This window comes from Notamacropus eugenii, chromosome 1 (assembly GCF_028372415.1).
Source record: "Notamacropus eugenii isolate mMacEug1 chromosome 1, mMacEug1.pri_v2, whole genome shotgun sequence".
Taxonomy (NCBI): domain Eukaryota; kingdom Metazoa; phylum Chordata; class Mammalia; order Diprotodontia; family Macropodidae; genus Notamacropus; species Notamacropus eugenii.
The window spans coordinates 580,347,944-580,375,632 of record NC_092872.1 but is presented as its reverse complement, the minus strand read 5'-3'; the positions used below and the strand labels follow the sequence as shown (position 1 = coordinate 580,375,632).

The following is a 27,689-nucleotide window of genomic DNA, read 5'->3' as shown; positions in this document are numbered from 1 at the left end:
AAGTCATTTTAATTTAAGTATCTAGTTACTAATCATTTGGAATTTTTTAAAAATATGGCTGCCAATAGATTTCCTTTCTTCTTCTTTCTCCTATATCCTTTGACCATTTATCGATCTTGCTTTAATATCTTGGATATCATAATTTTATCAGAGAAATTTGCTGTAAAATTATTTCCTCCCACTACCAAGGTAACTGATTCTGTTGTAACTGCATTACTTCCATTTATATGAAGCCTTTTAAAATTTATCTAATTAAAACTTCCTATCATCTGTAATTCTTTCTATTCCTTGTCCCCTGATCTACAATTGTGAAAGGTATATCCTTCTCTGCTTCTTTATATGTAGGTCTCACATTCATTTGGAGCTTAATATATCATGAGATACTGGTCTAAACTCAGTTTCTACCCTACTGTTTTCTACTTTTCTTCTGTCCAATAGTGAGTCCTTATCCCAGTTAATTAGAGTCCTAGGGCTTACTGAAAACCATGCCATTATATTTGATTGATTCTTGGTCTTCTCCCTGTCTTTCTTATAAAGTTTAAAGTCCTTTTAATTAGATTTGCAGTGCAAATACATTTTTTTTTTCAATCCTCTTAGGTATTCCATCTTTGTCCAGGAGCCTTTCTGTCTTTTTGTTGTTGTTTTTAAACACTGGTCTCGAAATTCAATTCTCATTCTCAGACACCATCAATGTTTTTTGCTAGCTTTTCAATTCCCAAATCAGTTTTTCTCTTTAGCATCCCTTGCCTTCAGGGATCACCAGTGATAAAAAATACCACTTGTAGCCCTCTGGTATTCAGCTGCTTGCCCAAGAACTCATTATCTTTTGTCAATGCTTTCTGGACTTCTGGCAACATCACTTGTATCCATGTGAATCACTCTATGTGCAGTCTCAGCTGTTTTGACAAGCCTTGGAAGGCTCTGCTATGTTTCAGATTATTGTTACCAGGCAGACAAATAGCTTCCTCAGTTCCTCTGAACACGTCATCATCATTACTACTATTCTCCTCTTCCTTTAACCATCGCTGGGTCATTTCTCACCTGACAGTACTGATGTATCTACTTTATCATTGCTTGGAGGATAAACACACGGTGCTGCTTCAGGTCCCTCAACCTGTTGTCTTCTTCAGGAAGTCACAAAATCTCTTGTCTTTCTCTTCTATGTAACATTCTTACATTTTCCAGCTTCACAATATAGGTCATTTTCCTTCTCCCACTCCATACTTCCCCCCACCCCATTGACGCCTTCTTCTGGTTTCTTATGTTTTGTCTTGTTTTCTTAAGGGATATTTAGTTGTTTGATAACCTGGAATGTGGGACAGCTAGGTGGTGCCATGGATAGAGCACCAGTACAGGAGTGAGAAGGACCTGAGTTCAAATCTCATCTCAGATACTTGACACTCACTAGCTGTGTGACCATGGGTAAGTCTAAACTTAACCCCAACTGCCTCATTCTGGGTCATCTCCAGTCATCCTGATGAATATCTGGTCAGTGGATCCAGATGGTTCTGGAGGAGAAGTGAGGCTGGTGACCTGCACAGCCCTCCTTCATTCAAAATAAAGTCAAGTGCAAGTCATGTCATCATTTCTCTGATGGCATGGTCTTCTTCGGCAACGAAGGACGAACACACACAAGGACAAACACACACAACCTGGATTGTTGAAAGTCTCCCCCCACCCTCCCCTTTTACTTTCTCTTCAGGGAGGGAGACTATTCTGAAGTTTGTATATACCTAGCAGTCACTTAGTCATCATAGGAATACAAATATCAAACACTCCACACAAGTAGCTGAGTTCCTGAGCTTTGTTATTAAACTACTTGTATGGGGGAGGGAAAGTGTTTTCTATTTACATAAAGTATTTCATTAAGACTATTACAATCATTTTTTTTTTTACTTTTAAAGCTATATTTACACAGTGAAATATGAGGGAAAGGTACTAGACTCCGATTTAGGCAGACCTGGGTTTAAAAACCTTGGGGGAAAGATGAGGGACAGATCTTTGGAGAGGGCTTAAGCTAGGTAATAAGAGGGCAAGTAGTAGGGATAAGAAAAGTGGAGGAGTCATGAGGGATAGGAAATAAGAAATACATACAAACAAAATAAAGATCAGTAGTAGAATTTATTATGGAAAAAAACTAAAAGCCCCTTCTAGTTCTTAATCTATCATCCTTTCCTTTCTTTAACAATCTAATGACCTCTCACCAATCCCTTATTTATCTACTTACCCATAGATCTCTCTAGAATCTATGAGTCAGTTTCTTTCATTTATCCCTGCTCTGTTATAACTGTGCAAATCCCCAAGGAAAACAAACACAAGGGCACAATGGTTGGGCAGAAGACTGTGAGACCGTGAGTGAACCCTCAACATTCTCCATGTCTGCTTTCATGAGCAGAGATTCCTGCATTCACTGATACACTGCTTTGATTTTTTTTCTCTAAGTGGTTTACAAGCTCTCCCTGGGTCTACCCCTCTCCATCCTAATCACTATAATACTGAACTACTACTAAACAAAGCTTCCTCCCTAAATCCTGTTGTCTGCTCACTTGTCTACATCCATTTTAGCCTCATTCCAACTACTCCATATTCACTTGCCTTGGGAACTCTTTCCATAATTAGCAAAGTCCTTTCCTTCTAGACTTCTTCCTCTCATGCACCATCCATCTTCTGGCTTTCCCTGAGACTTGGCTCTTCCTGCCATCCCTGGCCATTTTTTCTAGAGCTTTTTATACCGTCTTTCACACATGACACATTGATCCTAGAGAAAAGTCGTAATTCCTCCTATATTCAGAATCTCTCTTTGCTGTCTTCACTAGATAATCTCTCCACGTTTAAGTTTCATTCATTCAATCCATAGCTTGGAGGCTGAATCTTCCTGAAATTTTCCCTCTTTGCCCCAATTCCTGCCCTCAAACTAAAAAACCTCAGCATAGTATATATATACACTGACCTCCCAAATATATGAACTACCACCCAGTTCCTTGAATCTACTCTGGTCCCATGACTTGCTCCTACCTTTCCCCTCCGCTATGCACATGAAAGGTCACATTCTTGATCTTGCCATCATATACTAGGACTCCAATTCCAGGATTTAAGAACTCTGATATCCCTTCATCCCATCATAATCTTTTATTATTCCATTTTTCACTATGTCTGACTCTTCTTAAAACTATTACTCACCTTCACTTAAACCTTCAATCTCATCTCCATGCGCAACTCTGCCAAGTCATCACTCTAGCTTCTCTTTTCCCAATCTCAACCCTTAACTTTGCATATATACCTCAAGGAAATAAAAGACAAGCTGATTTTTTGTAAGTATTAGAGCGAGGCACATGTTTGGTATTAAGAGAAGATCAAAAAAGGAGAAAGACATAAACTTATGAGTATAGATTTTTTAAAATTGCCGAATGTGAACATGAACGTGCAATGGGTTAGAGTGGGGAGAGGTTTTAGACAGGGAAACCAACCAAAAGGCTGTGGCACTGATCAAAACCTGAGGTCCAGTCAGCAAGCATTTATTAAGTGTCTGCTTGACAGCAGACTGGATATGTGGGATAAATATGGGAGAGGAATCTAGGAGGACAGTGGGTAACTCAAAGTACAATGGTGCTTTTGACAGTAACATAGAAATTCAGAAGAGAAGTTTGTCAGGAAAGGTAATGAATGTTGTTCTGGACATGCTAAGTTTGAGATGTCCAAAACATAGTTATGTTACATGGTGGTAAGATATATGCATAGAGATGATCATTGAACTCATAGAAATTGACAAGGAGGAATTATAAAAGATGATAATCCATGTATTGAAGTTATTGAAAGAGCTGAGTTAATATTCTGGAGGTTAAAAGATAGTAGAAATGGAAGAATAATCTGGAAAAAACAGATGGTAACAGAATGCCATATTTGGCCTGTAAATTCTCAAAGTTGAATGAAGGGGAAAAATATGTACTAAAGATTTTTTTTAAAGCAAAGAATAAAAACCAGCCCCCTTTTCAAAGCCTTGGATGAAGATGACTGGCTTAAAAGTTTTAGCTTTTTGATAATTCTAATAGCAAATGGTCATCCCATCATTTTTATGATGGACTTCCTTATAAGCTGATTTTCCTTCAGGCTGAAGCTCCCGTAAAATAGAATGTAATAACTGAACAGGAACATAATACTCAAAATATGTGGAATCTGATTTTTCATTTGCATAACACTACAAGAAGGATGATAACATTACAGACACAGTCACCTTTGACCTTGATTCTCATAAAGATCCTGAATACATTTTCCAGATACTAGTGGGAAAGAAATAGGTAAGTGTTCATTTAGAAAATCACTTCAGGGTAGTTTTATAAGGAAAATTAAAATCTGTTAAAAATAATTCTATAGGTCCTCCAGTTTATCTATGTATGTGCATAATTAAATTACTATGTAGGTTTAAAATAAATTCACCTTATCTTTTTCACTTATTGCTAAGAATGGAAGTATTTTAGAGATTAGGTTTGGATATGCCTTATTTTCTTCAAATTGGGATGGCTCAAGTTGAAGTGTCTGCTTTTAACTATCTTTCCTATCTTTTTTCTTGTCTAATCTACTACCAAGTTCAAAATTATAAGTCGCTGAATTGTAACACAACAAACATTATTAACCAGAGCAAATATGTCCTGGTCTGTGATATGTGCCCTAGAGAACAGAAATGCTGATATAACATTTTGAAGCTGGGATTTCTGGGACTGTTTTTGTTGAGAATTTCTGGGAGAAAGAAGCCAGAAAGAGTTATTTCAAGACCAGACTTTGTGGAGTTAGCCCTCAACTTTGGACCCATGAGGACAGGCCAGGGTATGTAACACTGCCTTCGATTGCTCTGTCTTCTGCCTCTATTGCCACTTTGCTACTACTACCTCCTTCTAGTTACATTTAGTAGTTACATTAGTAAACGTTTATTAAATGCCCGTAAGTGCTAAGCACTGGGGATACAAATGCCAAAAGAAAACAAATCATCTTTGCTCTCCAGGAAATTACAATTTAATGCGAGAAGAAGTTACACAAAAGGAAGCTGGAAAGTATAGTAGGGGGTAATCCATACCAACTTGGTTGCCTGGTAAAGTCAGGGATGTTCTGGCATAATGCAGCAGGTGAGAAATGAGACTGATAAGGGTACTGCTGGATAGATCAGGGCTGAGAAGCCCACTCGAACTGACAATGGTTTCTGAGTTTATCAAAGCTCTCTCAGAAATAATTCTCTTCTCCTTCCCTCCCCACCTCCCATCTATTCTCCGTAAGGGAAAGAAGTTGCTCTCATTAACTGCATCACTACACTCCCAATTATGCCTCTTCTCCTTTCCAGGAAGAAGGCAGACTGGAAAACTATACAACCAAAACTCTTCTGCAATTCATAACCCCAGATGCTTTATATTCACAAACTCTATTCCTCCCCTTTGCTCTATCTCTTTATTGCTATTGGTTCATTGTCCCTATTGTTAAAAAGAAAACCTGACAAATGCTCACCTTTATGTGATTAATGTTGGCTTTGCACGTAGAGGATTAGGGAAGGCTTAGTCTGGAAAGAAAAGCATTCCACTTTACCTTGAGGCACAGACAAGTGGCAGAGCAATTCATTACCTCTGGAGGTCACAAATGCACTGCAAACGTATAATGAGGTAATACTTCTAAATCAGCTCAGATTTTAAACAGAAAAAAATTGAAAGCGGAGAGATTAGAAAACTAAAGTGAATTAAAAACCCTAGAAATAAAAAGAGCTAAACCTGTGAGACAAAACCAAAGAATCTTGAAAGAAGGATCACTTACTTGGGCCAACTTTTACCTAACCCTTGAGAACAACATTCATCTGAATAGGTGAACCAAGGAAAACAAGTCAAATATGTTTATTAAAAGTGGAAACTCTATCCTTGCGTATGTTACCAGTAAAGTAACCACATATCAACTTGCATAATTCTCATTTGTGTCCCAGGACCCATGGCCCATAAACATTCACTCTGCGCTTGTGCTTAGCCTGTAAACACCAGCACTGCACTTGCTCCATGTGGACACATATAACCATAGATTACAATGTAAACTTACAAGCTTATTTCTATCAGGATGCCCTCTTCGTGTGCTTCCCCCCTCTATATCTAACAAGCACTGGTCAGTGAATGCTGATTAATCGATCTCCCTGTACTAAAGGGAGGTGGATGCTTTCCCCCTTCTTGCTGGCTGCTGGGAGAATAGAAAGAATGAAGTATGGATGCTACAGGGGTAGATACCCCCATCCCTGCCACCATGAGAGTAAAGTGACTATGATTTCCTTGTCTCACCTCTCTCCCAGTCTGCCGGGATCCAGTGAATATGCAGGAAGCTGAGCTCCTGTCTTATACCATCATCTAATTTGCATTTTGGGGAAAAAAACAAAGCAACTGGGACTGTTTTCAAGCCACTGTGAAAGAAAAAACAGCATCCAAAATAAATAGGTTTTGTGTTAAGATGCACTCCCTGAGTTAAATTCTTACACAAACTTGGTATTTACTGTTTTCAGGAAGTAAAATCTGCTTTCACAGATACTGCCGTACAAGAAATTGGCTAAAGAATACAATATTAGCACATAAGCACTTCCTGTTTTACAAGAAGGGTGGTCAGGGACCCCTAGCTCAAGGAAGTCAGAAAGAAGTCAGAAAGAAACACGCAACACAGCTCCACCTCAGGATTCATGCTCTACTTACTGGGTCCCAACTACTGAATATGCTTAACTAACTTCTCTGCCTGGGGGGAGCAATAGCACAAAACTAGGCACAATTCATATGTTAAAGGGGTGGAGGACACATCAAGGAGATATGTGGTGGAAATGTCAGGAAGACTAACCCAGAAAAGCTGGGACCAATTCCACCTCTAAAGGGAGGGACAAGGAAGAGCTAACCACATAAAAGGCTTGTTCTAGCTTCTGTAGATTGTGTGTTATGTCTGTAGCAGGTACCATACACCCAACTTCTTGCAAAAACCATAAATAAATGCTTCCTCCACTCACTTCAGTTTGAATTTTGTTTCTTAAGGGAGGACAGAACTCCATACAGTATGCTGCTGTTGAGGTTCACAGGTGCTGGAGACCTGGAAATACTGACATACTGGGTCCTGCTTGAATGAATTCCACTCAAGTCTTCTTAAAGCCAAAGAAAAACAAAGTGTATTAAAGATTCACCATACTGGGTTGACTCTTAAGGAGCCTAAGCATTTGTAATGCTTGTATTCACAAGCAGGTTAGAATCTCAGCTAGACAGAGTCTAAGTTGTATTGAATCTGAGCACCTTCATGAAGGCTAGATGGAACTTAAATACAGAAAAAGACTGAGGGAAGCATCCAGGTGTTGCCAGGTAGTCTGGGGTCCCAGGGATGGTCTTGGTAGATCAAACCCAGGAAGAACCTGACAGGAGTGGCTGGTAGTCCAGACAATCCACAATCCAGGCTGGGCAACTTGGACTTAAGAGAACACTAAGTAGTCGAGAACATCAAAAGGACGCTAAATAGAAGACAGGGAGTATCTGGCCTTGGAGAAATGGAAGGGGAATCCAAGGAGTACCCCACCCTTCCCCCCCCCCCCAGACTTTCCAAGGCCCTTCAGACAAATGTGACAAAAGTCCTCCCTATCCAAGGGAAAAAGGTCTTGGCTTGAGCTACTTGTACCCCACCACTACTAGGGGAGTAATGAGCTGCAGCTGCATGCTTGGGCTAACCCCCTAACCCTACCAAGGACTGACTGAATCAGTTTCTGACTATGTGGTACACTGGCCAGGAATCCAGAAGATCCCAAGGTGGTCGTGCAGAGAAGAACCCAGGGAAGAGCACTCTCGCTCATTCCAATGGTCCTAACCTTCTCCTCTTACTGTTTCCTGATGTTAGAAGGATCCTTGGTTTGGCCAAGAACAGTGAGTGAACAATTGCGAGAAAATGAAACCAATAATGGCCAAGACGACGCAAGTCAATATATTGAACAAGGTAGGATAGATTGGTGGCTAGTGTACTGCCTCGTTGGTCTTGGATTTCAGCTTAGGTAGGCCAGTCCTTGAAGGGGCGGAACACTTGGAGAAAAATTACTAAGAGGGAAAATAAGAGCTCTAAGAAAAATGTACCTGGGGAGGATGTGGAGAATCCTCTGGACGTTCCCCAAAACAGTCCATCAGGGAGGATACTAATTGGGGTAGTCTGTCCACCTTAGGAAAAGACAAGAAAAAAGATGATTACATACTGGAACCAATTCTTAGACCTTGAGGATCAGGATCAGATATGTCAGGCTTTGAATTTATATGTAAACTCTAAAACCCCATTAACAAACAGGAGTCAGACTATGCTTCTTGCTGGAAGGGAGGCAACACAAAGATAAAATTGTTCCTAGTGAAGGGAGAAGAGGAAAAACATAAGATATACTGACTGCTCTCCCATCCCACTACCTCCTATTCTGCTCCTCCACTACACATCTCATTGATGTGTCTCCTTTTCAAGAGAAAAGAGAGACCTTTGGAAAAAGTTAAAAGGAGAGGAACAAGGGAAGCAGGGGGACGGGCAAAGGGGACCCTATGATAGATTGCAGAAAGAACTAGAACAATGTCAGCAGAATTTGATAAGCTTTCTGCTCCCATCCACCTCCAAGGTGATTCCTATATACCCAATAAGAGAAGTCCCTATAGGAGGGGGAGAAATTGGGTTTGTGAATGCCCCCAAGTACAAGTGAAGTTAGGAGCTTCAAGAAAAAAATGAAGTCCCTGATTGAAGACCTGGTGGCAACTATCAGAACAGCTAGACCAGTTCTTGGGCCTGGGTTGAACTGATGTTCATATTTAACCTCCTCTTTATAGGGAAGGAAAAGGTAATGATAGGAAGGCTGTAATGGAGGGGTGGGAAAGGAGACACCACCCCCCCCCACCCCACCCCCCCCCCCGGCCCTGAAGCAGTAGCAGCAGACAGGAAACTGTGAAATGAGGATCCTGAAAGGGAGAACAATTTGGGAGAGCATTGTAGGTGTACGCAGGATCTGACAGAGTTAATAATAGAGGAAATAAAAGGGGCCATGCCAAAATCTCAACAAGGCCTTTGAGACAGACCAGGAAAACAATGAATCTCCTTTACAATTCTTAGAAAGGATGATGGGAAGGATAAGGAAATATTCAGGGATGGATCCCCAAGATCCTGTGACCCAGGGGATAACCATGGCTTGACTGAACATAAACCAAAAATTGCAAAAGATTGAGAGATGGAATGAAAGGCCCTTAGAATAATTACTAAGGGAGGCTCGGAGGGTTTATGTTCGGAGAGAGGACAAAAACAGAAATAGAAGGCTGAAGTCATGATCCATACACCTGCATGCATAAAGGGAGGGGGTGAATTCCCTAGGAAGCAAAACCAAAGAGGAAACTTGAATTCGGAGAGCAAAAGGAAGAGAGAAAGGAACTGGCCCCAATCAGTGCATGGGTAGAATCACCTGTAACCACTGTGGGAAAAAAATGGGCATTTTAGGAGGAGTGCCTGGAACTGAAGAAAGAGGAATGCATAGTTCCCCTCCTCACTCTTAAGGACGAATGGGGAGTCTGGGGTTCTTCCTCCTCCGGTCCAACCAGGAACCCCTTGTAAACTTACAGTTTGGGAAAAATAAGGAAGAAGTGATTTTTCTGGTGGATACTGGAGCAGAGATCTCTCTCTTACCGTAAGGAATTAAATTTGGGAAAGAAACTTTAAAGGTTATGGGAAGTCCCCACTTACTGGCAGAATAAGTAGATTTTAGCAAAATTCAATTATATACCCAAAGCAGAGAGCAACCTGCTCGGGAGAGACTTGATAATTCAATTAGTGGTGGAGGACCAGATTAAAGTTAAAATATACTCCTTGACAGTTCAGGGTGAGCAGGAAATTGACCCTAAGGGTTTGGGCAACAGGGGAGGATTATGAATAGACCCTATAGTGATAAGCTCAAAGAACCCTAGGGAAACAGTTTGTGTAAAACAGCATCTGATTCCTTTACAAGTCCTTGTAAAGGAGCTAAGCTGCTCAAATCCTGTATGCCCAGTTTTAACACCCCCATTCTCCCAGTCAGAAAGCAAGATGGGACTTACAGGCTGGTACAGGACCTGAGAGCCATCAACAAAATAGTATGGGTTTGATACCCTGTGGTACCAAACCCAAATACCCTGAGGAGTAAAATCCCACCTGAACATACATGGTTCAGTGTGACAGATTTAAAGGATACCTTTTGGACCTGTTTCTTACAGAAAAAGAGTAGAGATCTCTTTGCCCTCACCTGGCAGAATCCCCAAACAAGATGCAGACAACAATTTAGACTGCCTCATCCATAGGTAGCAAAAATTTTGCCTCAGGGGTTTATAGAGTCTCCCAATCTATTTGGACAGGCATTGGAAACTACATTGAATCTTTAGTCCCTGAGAGAATCATGCTTCTGCAGTAAGTGGATGACTTTCTTCTCTCAGGGAAAAAGACAAGAGGTGGTTCAAGTCACTATTAAATTACTAAATTTTTTGGGAGAAAAAGGGCTGAGTCTCCCCAAAGAAGTAACAATTTACAGAATCAGAAGGGAAATATTTAGGATAGTTAATTAGTGAAGGAAAAAGGAGAATTAATGCTGAGAGTCAACAGGATCATATGGCTATCCTTACCAAAGACCAAAAAGGAACTGAGAAAACTTTTGGGACTAATTGGATATTGCTGGTTGTGCACAACAGACTAAAAATTTATTTAAAAAATTACTAGAACCCAAATCTCCACAATGGAGCACAAAAGAAGGGCAGTTAATCAAGGACTTAAAGCAGGTCCTAATCCAGGCCCCTGTTCTTGCACTACCTACCCTAAATAAGCCTTTTCAACTGTTTGCCACTGTAAACAAGGGGGCTGTCCTGGGTCCTATCCCAGTCATGGGCAGGGTGGTGACAGCCTGTGGCATTCTTATTGAAATTACTGGACCCAGTTTCTCATGGTTGGCCTTAATGTGTGCAGGTAGTGGCAGCTACTGCCCTACTAGTGGAATAAAATAGAAAACTTATATTTGGAGGAGCATCCTCATCAAGTAAGGACTACGTTACACCAAAGAGCTGGGAGGTAGTTAACTGATTTGAGGATTTTGAAGTATGAAGCTATAGTAATGGAAAGCAATGATTTAATGGAAAGCGATGATTTGGAACTAGCTTCAGACAATATTAATCCTGCCACCTTTTTACAAAAGGAGCCAACCAAATCAGTCAACCTAGAGCATGACTGTTTAAGACACTGTAGACTATCAGACCAAGGTGAGGCTGGATCTAAGAGATGTCCCCTCCACTAGAGGCAGAAAATTGTTTATAGATGTCTCCTCAAGGATAATAGATGGGAAAACCCATCAGCTAATAGAGGGAGGCTCTCTACCCAAGAATTAGTCAGCACAAACCATACACTGAATCAAGGTCTGAAGCAATTAAAGGGAACAGAAAACATGATATATACAGATTTTAAGTATGCTTATGGGATATACTTTTGGAAAGATTTGGAAGGAGAGAGGGCTGATCAACAGTAAGGGAAAGGAGCTGGTTCACAGGGAAATAATCAACCAGGTGTTAGAAAGTTTGTCACTAGCTCAGGAAATTCCTGAGGTACGTTTTAGGGGGCATCAAAAGGGGAACACTTCAGAGATTATGCTAAACCATTTGACTGATGAAGCAGCACATGAAGTAGCATGCAGAGAATGCTCAAGCAAAATATTCGCCCTAATTCCATCCTTAACTGAAGTTAAAAGCTCTTCAATATTTACAAAAAGTAAGGAAGAGGATCTGGGGAAAGTGGGAGCTATAAGAACCCAGGGAGGTCATTGGCATCTACCTTATGCGAGGGAAAAGTTAACTAGAGAAGTCTTGGGAATACTGCATCAAGAAAGTCACTGGGGAATACAAGCTATATGTGATATCTTTCTAAGGAAATTTGGGCATTTCAAGAGCGTCACTTGTCAGAAAGTAAAAAGGTATTGAGGAAGCAGACTCAAGGAGGCAGAGAACCAGGACTGTGGCCCTACCAGAGTATACAAGTGGACTTTACTGAAATGACTCCAACAGGAAGTTTAAAATACCTGCTTGTGATAGTTGATTATTTAACAGGCTGGATTGAGACCTACCTCGAGATCTGCTACTTCAAATGGGGTTAACAAAGTATTAATGTAACAAATTATACCTAGAAATACCTAGTGGAGAAAATTGATGTGGATAATGGGACTCACTTCACCTCTAGGATACTGCAAAATATTATGGCAGGATTGCAAATAGAATGGCAATTTCATACCCCCTAGCACCCACTCTCATCAGGGAAAGTGGAATGAATAAATAAGACCCTGAAAAGACAGGTATCTAATAAAATTAGTAAATGAGACTAGGCTGCCCCGGACAAGATGCTTGTGCATTGCCCTTTTGAGGATCACTACCATTCCTCGGAAAGATATGGGGTGTTTCCCCCTATGAGATTTTGTTTGGGCTATCTTATTTAGGAGGGTCTTTGGAACTTCCCACCTTTGAAACCAAGGATGAATTTTTAAGGGATTATATACTAGCACTGTCATCATCCCTTTCAGATTTGAGAAAAAAAGGACTTCTCACCCAGAGGACTCCCCTGGACTTCAGTACACATCCTTTCCAACTGGGAGAATGGGGTGCTTATTAAATCCTGGAAGGAAACCAAGCTCCAGCCCAGCTGGAAGGCACCATTCCAGATACTTCTAACTAAGAGACTGTTGAGAGGCAGTGGACTCATTATACCAAGCTAAAGGGACACTTGGAGGAGCCGCAAGAGTGGACTATTAAGAACAATCTTGATCCCTTGAAGATCAACATACACTAGAAAAGAGAAGGATGTCAGAAGAAATTGGACTACCCTTTGTAGTGGTATTTTTTGTTTTGATTTTACTATTAATTGTTCATTTTGTGCTGGATGAAGGATGGAGAAAGACTTTCACTAATGGGGAAACGTTAGAAACCCTAAGCTTTATGTCTATTGTTAGAAAACAGGAATAAAATGGGAATAATAGGCATCATATTAAGTTTTCCTGAAAATAGTGGGAATACCTAACGAGAATTAGCAAAATGAAGGTCATACTCACTTCCCTCAGTCTGTTAAGTAACTCTGTTCATCTTGTTCAGTGTAGCCCCAATTCCTTTCCCCAAGAGGGATGAGAATCAATTCCTACAACTAGTGGAATTCATTGCCAAATCATTTAATGCAACCGATTGTTGGATTTGCCATGGTCTGCAATCCCTCTCATGTCCAGTCTGGATTCTCAGCAACTGGTAGGAAGTGCAGAATGGTACTAGATTCTGGAACAAATCTGAAAAACATAGTTGGTATTTGGCAGAGCTTGTTCAGGGCTTTTACCACCTGAATCAAACAGGAGAAGGGGGAGAAGTGAGGGATATTGAGTGTAAATGGACTTATATTGGGCGGAGGCAGAATTCTGCAGAGAAACTTGGACTAGTGAGGTAAATGTACAGATTATCTGTGTAAATGGAATCAGGCAGCCATCCGCTGTCCAAATGGGACCTGGGTAGCTTGTAAGTCGGAAAGGTCTGACAGTAAGATATTTGAGGAACAAAGTTGCATGGTGGCAGGAAAGAAAGAGAGCTGTAATGTAAACAAGTGCCTTCTACATTGGCAAAGCTCTTATAAAACTACTCTAACAAAGGTTATGGTCCCACATGGAGATGGAAAAAAAAATAAGATACGAGCCCTGTTTTTTTTGAGTTTTAGAGCAGAACTAACCAAACTGGCCCCCAATATAAATGTACTTTGAAGAGAAAACAACAGCTCCAGAGATGCAGTACCATCTTCATAGCAGGTGGGCCCTTGGGCCCAGAAGACTGACACTATTACCCTGATGTTGTTTATAAGCTAAGGTTGTTTGAAGAGGCAGAGCCAACCTTAAAAGGCCATTATTGAATTTGTGACCATGCTGCCCTCTCAACCGAATAGGAGTATGTTACATTGGGTTAATTAGACCAAAGTTTTTCTTACTGAGAGGACAAGAGGGAAGCAAACTGGGAATACAATTATATGATGATTTTAAACCTTCACAAGAAAGGGTCAAGTGAAGTAAAGATACTTCCCTGACTGTGAGTGGGGATGCAAATGGGTGGGGTGATGAATTCCAGGAGAAATCATTCAGATCTATGGACCTGCCACTGGGCGTAGGATGGAATTTGAGGATACTGGATTCTGATTTACACTCTTAACAGACTAATAAGGCTACAGACAGTAGTAGAAATTATTACTAACCAAACAGCCAAAGCATTATATTTATTGACAGATCAAGTCACCCACACTAGGGAAGCTGTATTGCAAAATAAGTTGATCCTCCATGATTTGCTGGCAGAGGAAGGTGGGGTAATGTAGGCATTACCTGTTCCAACTGTTATATGAAAATAGATGATAATGGAAAAGTGGTCCAAGAAATCACAGGAAATTAGCACATATCCCAGTACAGATTTGGACTAGTCCTTGTAATGCATCATGGCTGAGCTAGTTCAGTGACTCCTGGTGGAAACAGATAGTTATAGGGGTCATTTTAATCGCCTTAAGTGGACTAATCCCCCTACCCTTAATGCATACCTTACCTCATGCATAATCAGGAGGCTTGTACAAGACACCATGCAGAGGATAGGTGTACACATATATATGGACAAGGGAATGTAAAAGTGACCATAGAAAAGAACCCATGATCCCTCTCCTAGTGATTAAGAATGTGAATTAATGTTACATAAATTTGAAAGTGAAAAGAACCCTGTGGTATGTGGAAGCAGAATCCTTACTAAAACAAGAGTAGGGATTTATGAGATAAAGAATCTATGGAGTCCTGTTTCCATAGATACTGCCATACAAGGAATTGGCTAAAGAATGCAATGTCAGCACATAAACACATCCTATTTTTGTAAGAAGGGTGGTCAAGGTCCCCTAGCTCAAGGAAGTCAGAAAGAATGAAACACGCAACACAGGTCCAACTCGAGGGTTCATGCCTCAGTCACCAAGTCCCAACTACTGAGAAATGTTTAACTAACTTCTCTGTGGGGGAGGAATATAGCAAGGAGATATGTGATGGGAACATCAGGAAGACTGTAACCCAGAAAAGCTGGGACCAATCCCAGCTCTGAAAGGAGAGACAAGGAACTACAAAAGTTTTTTTCTGTAAGAGAGAGAGAGTGAGTGTGTGTGTGTGTGTGTGTGTGTGTGTGTGTGTGTGTGTGTGTATGTATGTATTAATCATTTAGTATAAATTTTGGACTTCAATAAGGGCCCGAGCCTCAACTAATCAATCACACTGCTTTGCTCTAAAAATACCCTTACCTGCGTAAGCAATTTCAAAGACCTGTTTATGACAGGATGCCTGCCATGAGAGTGGTAGGATTTTCTCCTTATTTTGTAGGATAAGAGACATATGCTATTCACACATCCTGGAATCACAAATTGCAACTAACACTGCTTTGTCAATTGTCTTAATTTAGAATCTGTTCAACTAAGAGAGTTCCTTTCTCATGGTAAAATATATTTAAGTCTGATTATTCCTATACTGAGCAGTCAGATTAACCTGGCTCCAGAGATCTATTTAACTGTTACTTTAAAGGGAATAATAATAAAGATATATGCATTTAGCCTGTTGCCTTTCCTTCAATCAAACTTTCAGGTTGGCAGTGCCTAATGGGTACCATACCCCTGCTTCTTGCAAGAACCATAAACAAATGCTTCCTTCGCAAACTTTGGTTAGAGCTTTATTTCTTAAGGGAGGACAGAACTCCACATGGTATGCTACTAGGGGAATAGTGAGCTGCAGCTGCATGCTTGGGCTAACCCCCTAACTCTATCAGGGAGTGACTGAACCCCATTTCTGACACACATGCACACATGTACATCTCTCCATTCACAGAGTTACCACCCTAATTCACAATTCCATAACCTCACCTGGATCACAATATAGCTTCCTAAATGCTTTTTTCATCCTAAATTTTTACCCCACTCCAATCCACTATTCACTGAAATGCCAAAGTGATTTTCCTAAATCAATTATCTGACCTCTTCTCCCCCCACTTTTTTAGAAATTCTGTGGTTTCTTATCTCCTCTATCTGGCATGTAAAGCTCTCTACAACTGTGCATTCAATAAACACTTATTAAGCACCAACTATATGTCTGGCACTAGGAATACAAATAAAGGAAGTCCCTGCCCTCAAGGAGTTCACAGTCTCAGGAAGGAAGAGAACACATACAAGGAAGTCGGAAAAGTGCGAATGTAAGGAGTTTGGAACTCTCAGGTTATCAGGGTCATGGTGTCCTTGGGAGAAATCTCTTGGGACGTCATGTCTTGCATGACTTACATGATGGACCACCCTTAAGCAATAACCGACCTTCAGCAATTATGCTGAGCAAGAGCAGCAACAGCCAAGCATGTAAGCTCAGCACAGCGTGTACGTGCTTCTTGTATGCATGGAAGTAGAATGCCTATATATACTCTGAGCTAGCTGAGAATAAACGGAGCACATACCATCCTTGCTCCCGCCACATTCATTCACGCCTGGAAGAAAGATCTCATGCAGGCATAGATCTTTGGGGGACTCAGCATGGAAAGAGGAGGACCACCAGAGAGCAGCTTGCTCAGTGGAGCTGCAAGCAAGAGAAGCAGCAGGTGGAAACCTGGCACCTTCCTACCACCTTTCCAATCTTGTTACATTGTTTCCCCTCCACTCTTACTAAGAGTCCAGGTACTTCACTCCCCCCCATCCCCCCTCCACTGCTGTTTATCACATACAGGGTCCCATCTCCCACTTCTTTGTCTGCTGCTTGTCCTTCATGGGTGTTGTGCTCCCCCTTCTCAACTCCACTTAAAATTCCCGGCTTCGTTGGAGACTCCATTCCAGTGCTGTCCGGCCTTACTCGTCAAAGCCTTTTCTTCATTTGCCTAACAGCTTGCACCTGCCCTTCCTAACTTACTTTGTATCTGACTTCTTTCTGTATATGTTTTCTTCATATTTATTTGTATATATATGCAGTGGAAAAACAACCAGAACCAGAACCCGAGTCAGGAAGTTGTTCAGTTATTTTCAATAGTCTGACTCTTCATAACCTCATTTGGGGTTTTCTTGGCAAAGATACTGGAGTGGTTTGCCATTTCCTTCTCAGGTTCATTTGACAGATGAAGAAACTGAGGCAGAGTTGTGACTTGCCCACATATAGCTAGTGTCTGAGCCAGATTTGAATTCATAAAGGTAAGTCTTTCTAACTCTAGGCCTGGCACTCTATTCACTGTGCCACTTAGCTGTGCTGAAGTTTAAATCAAGTCTCAAACACTAGTTTTGTGACTCTGAGCAAATTTCATAGTCTCTGTTTATCTCAGTTTCCTCATCCATAAAATGGATATGATAATAGCACCTACCTACCTTCCAGGTTTTTTGTGAGGATCAAATGACATAAAAAATTTATAATGCCTAGCACAGTGCCTAGCACACAGTAGGCACTATTAATTTAACTATTGTTACTATAGAATCCATAGGTCTTGCTGTGGAGTATAGTGTTGGTCAGAAAGTATTTAATATTCACTCCTGACCTAGGTAGTTTAGAGTGTGATCTTTTCTTTGGGAACTCTCCTCCTCTCTTGAGATCAGCCATACACTGCCATGACAAACTAGCTCCATTTTTAGCCTTGAAGCAATGAGTCAGATCCCTGTGGTTCCCTCCTCTGTTTCAGGAAGTGCCAATCAAACAAAAGGTAGTGGATACAAGAGCTCCAAGCCCCTAAGTAGGAAAATTTTAATATTCAAGGACAACTTTTTGGCTGTCATTATTTAAATGTTGACTTACCTCTAGCTAACCCTTGGCCTCTTTATTTTTGAGGCAAAAACAGGAATACTAAAAATGTTCAGGTGTAAGAAATAAACATTATTATTGTACAGACATATGGAAAGGAAATTGAGAAAGGAGCAGAGTTGCTTTTTTTTTCTTTTCCACTTTCCTTAGTTTTTCTATCAGTCATAACTTCAGCTCAGGTCCCTGCACTGAAATGTTTCTAGGGACTCAATGGCATCCTTTGATTTCTTTTCTCTGCTACAACAGCCGTCCTCCCTTCGGTCTTCTTGTCCCCGTCCTGTCGATTCTCTCTGGTTCACCCTGGTAAGTTTTGGGTAGGATGGAGGGTGCTGTTTCCGCAGCTCATCTTGTGAAATCCTTATTTCCTTTCATTCTGTGTTCATTTAGAACTTCTGTGACTCAAATGCCTCCTCTGACTCCAAGATGACAGTAATTCCAAGTAGTGCTTCAGACTAAGAGAGAATGCTGGTCCTTCTACAAATCTCAGGATGGTAGTTGATTCTCAAATCCCTTTAGCTTCTTACAAGTAACTTGTCTGTCTCCCTTATTATAAAGTAAGCTCCTTTGGAGTTGGGATCATTTCATTCTTTTCATTTGTTCCCCTAGAACAGTGCCAAGCATAGAACAGGCACGTAATAAATGCTTATTGACTGATTTTCTGGTACAAAGAAGTTCAAAAACCACAAATCATGTACACATATTCTCATTTATAATAAGGATGTATTCTTATTCTATTTCTTACTGTTCTTTCCTATCACTATACTCATTGTCCAGCCCTCCATTTTTACAAAGATTGTAAATATGAGTCTGTTTGTAGAGAAATAATAGCTGATATTTATATCACGGTGAGGTCTACAAAGCACTTTAATCCTCAAAACCATGGGAGGTAAGTGCTATTCATATATCCCTTTCTACATATAATAAAGCTGATTCCAACAGAGATAAAGTGACTTGCCAGGAGTTGCAAAGATATTAAGTATGTACCAGGATTTTAACTAAAATCTTCCTAACACTGAGGCCTGTACTATATTGACTACTTCACCTAGGAATCTCATAAATGACACTAGTTAACAAATTTTAGGGCTGAGAATTGATCAAATACTCCTATTTTCCCCTGTAGAACACATTAATAATTGGTGCTTCCAGGGCCTCAAGAGAGCTCTAACACTATTGGACTCTAGAGGGCAATGATGTTATGGCCTAGAGGTCTGTAATACACTGGTTTAATATTACGAGAAGCATTGCACCAAACTGAGGCCAGAAGAGAGTAGTAGCATTACTAGCTCCAGCATACTGAAGCTAATAAAAGGATTTTGCAGTTAAAACATAATAGTCCTTGATTCTAAGGGCCAAAAAATGTTACATATTAAGGAATTAAAAGACCATTTCCATGTTATATTATAAAATCACAATCCTCTCATCTGAGAGTTTCTACCTCTAATGACTCCTTTCAAGTTATTTCCATTCAACAACACCTGGAGTCTTCCCTGAAACATTCTTGTGATGATTTCAGTATGAAGATGTGAGTTGTGTTTCTACCATCTTTGTTTCTGAGAGCATTTTTTAAATATAAGACTAAAATGAAATAACTTAAGACAGTTCTATCACTCAAATCCTCAACCCTAGGTAGCTTTAACAGATGCATTTTCACAAAGATGTCTTAAAATGTATGCACACAGAGAAGAAAGCTAGAAACAACTAAGTATGCTATTAAAAAGAGGATGACTAGGGAATAATAGGATTATATGAACCTTATAATATAGCATAGCAAGAGAAAGGAAGACATGCCTTTTCTCTGACTGAAGATGCTGTCTCCACAATGCTGCTGCTATCCTTTCAGTCTATATTTTGTGGACTGTACGTTTATTCAGAATGTCTGTGACTCAAGTCCACCTTCTGTCAAGGTGGTGTCAACTATTTCCTTTTTTTGCTATGAAGACAAAAGAATGTAAAGTAATCACTGATACGGAGAAGTATTGAATAGGTTTTAAAAAAGACTAAAAGCAACAGACAACAAACAGATAACATTATTATTGTTAGTAGTAATAGCAATCATTTATATAGAACTTCAAGGTTTGCAAATACTTTTATTTTTATATTTCCTTCACATGTGTACATATATATATAAATGTATATACGAATACATGTATCTCAAGTGAACATCACAATAACCTTGCAAGTTAAGTGCTATCTTTCTTTTAAAGATGAAATAGATTCAGAGAAGTTTAGAAAGTGATATCAAACTCAAAGAGGAACAGGGCCACTAAACTGTACGGGCGGCTTATTGACTCAGAAAACCACATATTAACATTTTGTCCTACTGTAGTTTCCTTTATTTTACTAATATTTCCCAATTGTACTTTGATTACATTCAAACCCACTGAGGAGTATTGCTGTAGCAACTGGCCAGCGGATTCACTACAAAATAAGCTGGAAGGAAAGTCAGTATACCTTGTCTATGCTATGAATTAAGGGCAGGGCCTCTCCATTAGGCAAATAGCACAAATTTCTTCAATCAGGCTCACCACAGGGGTAGATAACAGGCAATATATATAATGCATGTGCTCCTAAGGACTGGACTTTAATTAGCTAGTCCCCTTCCTCCTCCCCTTACATGGAGTTAGTCTTTTCCGTATGATGAGGCTCTGAGTAATACCACTTTTCAACTGTAATATTTATTACTCTGAGGTGTCTTCTCATGTGTATTGTTTGCTTTTTGAATGTCCTTTTTAAGATTCATTATAATTTTAGACACCCTATGCTATGAAGACCAATACCTCATAACCAAACTTACTTCCTTCAGGGAAAAAAAAAGAGGATGCACACCTTTATGAAACTGATTATTGTGGTAATTTCTCATCCTTCCTGAACTGCTCACAGATTTCATAATTCTTCTCAATTTAAAACAGTATCTCTGACTTTGAGTATTCTTCATATGAAAGCTCTAGGTTTTAAATTTTTAAAAACTGAAACACTTCCATTCATAGTGATTTGTTATAATTTCAAAATATTTTATTATGGGTTCCTGGATATCTCATATGACAGCAGTACATTTTTAGGATAGTTACAAAGATAAATGATTATATAAAACAATTACTTAACTTTATAACATGGTGAAATATCATGAATCCTATTATCAGATTCACTTTAGAATAAGGAAGTGAATCATGTAAACTTCAGCTCAAGGACATGAATCTTAAAGATATTATAATACCAACCGGTAGAATTTATTAATGTGTTTACCCTTTCACCCAGCTATACTACTCCTAAGCCTATAGTCAAGAATTGAAAGAGGACAAGTCCTATAAATGCAAAAATATTTACAGCAGCTCTTTTTGTGATGACAAAATCTGTAAACTTAAGAAGATGTACAAGTAAAAAGTGGCTGAGTTGTGGAAATGAAATGTGACAAGAGTACTACTGTGCTACATAAAAATAAACATAATTTTAAAAAGACCTTCGGAAACACTTGTAAATTGGTGTCAGTGAACAGAACTAGAAAAATTTGTACTATGGCATCAATATTAAATGAATGAATTTTGAAGACTTTTAAAAACTGACGAAAAATGCAATGAGCTGAACCAGAAGAATTAACAAAATAACAGTTCTGTATTGACAATTTTGAAAGCTGCTAGAACCAATCTGATCCAATCCACATTGTGTCTGCTATGTAGCAGGCAGTGTGCTAAGCCCTGAATAGTGTTAATAAAAGATGTTCCCTGCCCTCAAGGAGCTTACAATCTATTTAGGGTTGGGGTGTGGGTATGAAGGAGACAACACAAAAGGAAGCAAGAAAGAGCATGCGAGTTGGGACACCAGAAGGTACCCAGTGAGGGTATCTTGTTTCATGGAGATGAAATCAGGTAGAGAACTAAATACAAAGTGGAGTAAACAGGGAATCCAATTTCTGCCCTGTATTCAGGAAGACACTGGGAGAAATTTGGTACTCTACCCTCCAGCCCTCCAATTAGAGAGAAGAGGAGGCTGATAGCTGACATCCTCTAAGGTTTAAGTTAGTAGCAAAAAGATCCCCCCAAAATCCCTATGGTAATTACAGAAGTCAGACAAAGTGAGGAGGAGTCATACGGTTGTTCACTGTGGAATGGCAGATATTTTGGGATTTTCCACTTAGTTAATGTTTTGGCTAATATTTTAGTTTATTGAACCCAATTCCCAGACATCCAGGTGTTTAGCCAGCACTGTTGGGTAAATGCCCAGGCACTCAAGGTTGGGTACTGGTCACATACTGGCATCTAACATGGTTTTTTTTAAACAAGTTACCATGTCTGGGTTTCCACCTTTCACTGAGTTTAAGTTAATAGTTTCCCCCTTAATATGGACCCCATGTGATTTATGAACTAGATGATCACATGACTCAGATATAGCAGAGGAAAAAACTAAGAAATATGATTTCATACTGGCTCAGAGCAGTAAGTTAGTAAGGATCATGAGTTAGAAATACTGGAGTAATAGAGAATCTGATGGCCACTTCTGAACTAAACATTCACATGGCTCAGATATGCCAGAGTAACAGTAAAAAGGTTTCAGTCTGGCTTGGAACAAGAAATATGGTTGGTTAAAATTTTCAAATAAGTTAATAATGTTCAACATAGCTCAGACCTACCAGAAGTAAAGACTAGGAAAGATAGTTGCATCTAGGCTCAGAATCATGAGAATCAGTGATTAAAATGAACATGATTTAGAGATGCCAGATGCAGCAGTTTCTGCTTTTGAACTGGAGGACCATATTGCTCAGACATACCAGAAGAGACTAATACATGTTTTTATCCTAACTCAAAACGAGAAAGGTGGTTGGTTATGGGTTCCAGTATGACTTGGTGATAACCAAAGTTCCAGAAAGTCACTGACACTACTAAACTGGATGAGCACATGGTTCCATCCTACTAAAAGAAAAAATTAAAAAATATGGTTTTATCTTGGCTCAAAATGATGAACAAGATTGGTAATCAGTATGAACATGACTTTGAGACATAAGAGTACCAGAGAAAGTTACTTGTACTTTTTAACTAGATTTTTATATAGTCCAAATATAAGAGATTAAGAGACATGGTTTCATCATGACTTGAAATAATGCAGAGGATTAATAACATAAACATGTTAATTTCCTTTAAACATGTCTTAGAAATCTTAGAATATTGGATAAAGTGATTGCTTAGACTTAGATGCTTGCGTGGCTTAATAATACTAAAGAGGAGATTAAAAAATGAGTTCATCCTGGCTCAGAATGATAAAAATGGTTTCTAATGAGCATGCAATGCCTCAGGGTAAGCCCGCACAACATGCAGCCTGCCAAAGGATTTTAGGCATCCTGTGAAAAATACAGGATTGCCACTGTACACTCTCCTGTTTGTCATATGACCTGTGGCAACCAATGGTCTCTTGTCTAATTTACCTATGGCCCAAAGTTTAGCTTAATTTTTTGATGCTTACCTATGCAGGTCTGCCTTAGAGACACCAGAGTACATTTTTACTTAAGTGTGTGTTATATCCTTGGGTCAGCTAGTATAACCTCACTGTCTATAACATGGGAGTTGGGCTGGGGTGCTTGAACACTGGTGCTCTATCCACTACACGACCGAGCTCCTCCTTCTGAGTCTAACTCCAGATATGGATAGCAAGAAAAGCAGTCTGACGCAGGAGGCGGAGACCCCGGAGAGCCCAGAGACCCCGGAGAAGGATCATACACCACCTGAGCCTGCTGCTGACAGCTTTAACCTTGCTGCCCAGAGAGGAAGCAGCCCTCATCACAACCGCAGACACTGCTGCTGACAGCTTCAATCTAGGCATCCTTTTTTCGCCAGCTGAATGAGGACTTTGATATCACAAACCCAGGACACTTGGGTGGGGAGGAGGTGACCAATTTTCCACCTGTATAGATCCATTTGCAAGATTAAGGGAGTGGTGACGTGTAAGGCGCCTACACCAGCTGTTCCTCTTAAAATATGCTTTGGGATTAGTTGATTGCACTTCCCCTGTTGTAACTCAGCCATTTAGTTTCATCTTTGTTTTATTTGATGCCTCCCTTTGTCAGTTGTGCTAGCTGCAGATTTCTGTGTGAATGAAGTCTTGTTGTAAGGTACTCATATGCTAAAGGCCTTCCTTAATCCACTCAGCCTCCAGCCACTGTTTGCTCTAGAGCCAGGTGCGCTCCGCGCATAACAAAGAAGGGGATATGTTGGGACTGGAAGCTCAATTCCGTGTGGACAGTCTCGGGCAGGTAAAAGTGGGACTTCTAAATCTTAGAGTCTTACGAGGCCCTCCATGAACAGCGGGGGTTCGAGAAGGTCAGACTGAGCTAGCTCGGCTAGCTCGGGTATTTCCGCCTCTCCCCCGGAGATACGTGATGGGTGGAGTCTCCCTGCCCTCGAGGTCGTCCCGGATTGGAGCACACCTAGTTACCTAACAGCATGGTATTGAGATGCAAACTGTGTGGCTGAAGATTAAGTAGGATTAAGGAAGCCAGAAAGCTCTCTCTTAGCACGTGTGGAGCCAAAGAGAAAAGTAGGGCTCCGCTTCTTTTCTTTCCTCTCTCCCCTCCCCCTCTCTCCCCGCTTGTACTTCTACTTCCAATCCCTTAAGCTTAGCCTCCTTAGGAAATCTCCCCCTCTTCCTCCTAAGGAAGACCTCCCTGCATTTGTAACCCGGACCCTGAAATAAAGCTCAACCCCTGTTTGAAAAAAAAAAAAAAAAGAAAAGCAGTCTGAGCCTCAGATTCATAATGCCAGTAAGCCCGTGAGATGCTTGTATGAACTGCAAAAAGGTAATCTCATGGGATGGGTGGGAGAGCAGCTGTTGAGCCTGGGCTTAGGTAGGCTTCTTCAGACTCAATTTCCCCACTAACACATGGCAGACTTTAAGCCTGGCTGTATGCCAGTTGATAATCTGCTCCTGCTTGGAACTGACATGAAGTTAGGGAGCTATTGTTTTCCTGAATGTCCCTACTCTTAGTAGCAATCTCTTGTATTCAAAGGTTTTGTAAGCTTAGTACTAGATCTATTAAGTTATAGATTGTTGGTAGGAGAACATCTGAGGTTAAGTCTAAAATTAAGCTGTTAGGCTTAGGACTTTAGACCAACAACAATAAGTTAGACTTCCTTAATTCTTAGTAATACTGTGGAAACAATCAGGTCAAGGGTTTGTGAGCTTAGCATATATAGTCATTATTTTTGTCTCAGTTAATGTTAAAAGAAAAATGGTTTGTGGTCTATATTGCAAATGCTTTAAAAGAAGCATCACATGACCAGAAGTTGGAATTATTTTGTGATGTGATATGTGCCATGTTAAAAATGATTATTTATTGTATTTATGTAAGTATTGGAGCCTGTTATTGACTCCTTAGTGAAATCTCATCTTCCTGATGAGGGAATGTAAATATAAAAACTGGGTTCTAATGTGAGTTTCTTAAACATGACAACTGGCCAAAGTTCCAATTTTGATTTTGTAAGAGCAGTAGGTGTATAAAGCTTAGGAATGATCATCTAAAATGGTATTAAGGTCAGTTTTCTAGGAGAGTGGACATCTGAATTTCCACAAGATAAAGAGAAAAAGATGCAGAGAGCCTGTGCTGAAGACAGCCTGAAGAAGACTGGCTGGTGGATAATTTCTATCAATAATGGTGTGAGAAGTCTTCAGATAATAAGAGGAGGGATTGAATGTGATAAGTCAGTGAAGACATCTCAGGGACCTAAGCATAAAGTAGCTCAGACCCTAGGTCTAAGTTTCGGTTTCCCAGAAATCATGTGACATAAGGGACTTTGAGACTGTGAAACCACCCCTCTCCCCTGTACTTCCTCATCCCCTATGCCATCTCAGCAGTTAATAAGTCAAATAAGTTACTGCAGCAAGTTATCATCTAACACTGGCTGAGTCATTCCTTGTTCCTTGAACAAAGTCCTAAACCAGTAAAGTTAAAGGTCAGGGTAGGTGGGAAGGTTTGTGGTTTTATGCTATACAACCATGCTTCTGTTTCTGCACCATGTCTCCCCTCTTTGTTTGTACCTTGAGATGTCTCCCAGTAGTCAATTTAAGTACGAGTCTCGCCATCCCACACAGGAGCAGTGAGTAATTTTTTAAAAGAAGGCAGTAGGCCAAATAAGTCTGGTAACCTCAGCTTAAGAAATAGCAGACACAAAGCATTTTTGTTTGTAAACTGGATATTCCCATTGCTCAGACTTATCAGAGTAGGAGAGCAAGAAATATGATTTCATTTGGACTGAGACTGAGAAAGATGGTTTATCCAGTTTCAAGATTTCTTAGTGATATCAGAGTAGTATAGAAAGGGAAAGACATTCAAATTATATGTTTATATAACTCAGACATAACAGATGAGACAAAATGTCCTGACTTCCAATAGTAATGATTCAAAATTTTGCTCAATGTGACAGAGATACTAACCATGGTACCCAACATAGGTTTTCCTTCTTTTAAACTGGATGTTTACATGACTCAGACGTACCAGAGAAAGGGACCAAAGATCACAGTATCATCCTTCCTGTGAATATTAAATACAATTGGCTCTCAATGTGAAGACATAAGATATCAGAATACCAGAGATGTTGGCTGCTTTTGAGCTGGATGATTGCATGACTCAAGACATATCAACGAAGGAGACTAGGAAATATTGTTTTTTCCTTGTTCAGAATGAGAAAGTAGATAGGTCTTTTATGTGAAAATTGAATAGATATTTATAAAATGTCTAAGACCAAAACGAAGAAATATGGTATCATCTTATTGTGACATTGAATGACAGTTGCTTTTGGTCTGCAATGCTACTGAATTTACCAGAATACCAGAAAAAATGCCTGACACTGAAACTGAATATTCACATTACTTAAAAATACCAGAAGATGATGCAGTGTTTCCTTCTTACTTAAAATGACAAAAAACAGGTTTGCCAAACAAAAAAAAAATCACCATGATGTAAAGATACCAAACAGTATCAGAGAAAGCATTTGCTGCTTTTGAACTAGATATTTACATGGCTCAGACATATCAAAGGAGGAGACTATAAAAAATATGGTTTTTTACCTTGTTCAGAATGAGAAAGTGGATTGGTTATCATATGATCATGATATTGGGATTCCAGGGAATCTGAGAAATTGATATCAACTTCTGAGCTAAATGTTCATATGGTTCAAACATATCAGAGGAGTAGAATGTGTTACATGATTTTTTTTCTTACTTGGAATGACAAAGAAATTTTTAAAGGAAATCAGTATGACACAAAGGTCCAACTAGAGTCTCAGAGAAACTTACTTTTGAACTGGATGTTAGAATGGCTCAGACATATGGATGAGACTAATAAATATGTTTTCTTCCTTGCTAAGAATGTCTATAAGACACACATGCACACAGATACATACCAGAGTTCTAGAAAAAATATTTTCTACTTTTAAAATGGATGTTCTTACATGTCTTTCATGAAAAGAGAGAACAAAGATAGTTAAATCTTCCCTATAAATAGGTTAGAGAATTGGAAAAAAATGAGCCATCATTTTCTAGACAAAGCAACAGAGAACTGGATGTTTTCATGATTTAGAATTAACAGCTATGAGGTAAACAGAGCCAAAATTGGTGGAATAAGATAGGAACTCCCCTGAACTCTCTCACATTCACTTCCAAAAAATATAAAATATGCCTTAAAACAAATTCTGGAGTATAAGAACAAAAAGAATTAGGCAAAACAATTTTCTAGTCCAAGACAACTTAGAAGGACAGGAGAAAAGATCTGGTTCACTAGGAATACTCTCATTGTAAAAGGGAAATGCAGTCCAGCACAGGTATCATCCAGGCAAGCCAGCAGCAGGCATTGCCACAGCAAGATCTTGTGCCTTGAGAC

The 27,689-nt window shown here is 39.8% G+C and overlaps 1 long non-coding RNA gene across 2 annotated transcripts in view; it reads right to left on the bottom strand.

The window, feature by feature from the left end:
* The window catches only part of LOC140520487 (uncharacterized), a 49,594-nt gene that overhangs the window by 975 nt on the left and 20,930 nt on the right, over positions 1-27,689 (bottom strand). The window contains exons 2-3 of one of the 2 annotated variants that reach the window (XR_011972526.1): positions 8,100-8,180; positions 5,491-5,542 (exon numbers count right to left, since the gene is read on the bottom strand). This is a non-coding gene — a long non-coding RNA (uncharacterized lncRNA). The remainder of the gene's footprint in view (positions 1-5,490; positions 5,543-8,099; positions 8,181-27,689) is intronic. The other variant, XR_011972525.1, reaches the window with a different exon arrangement.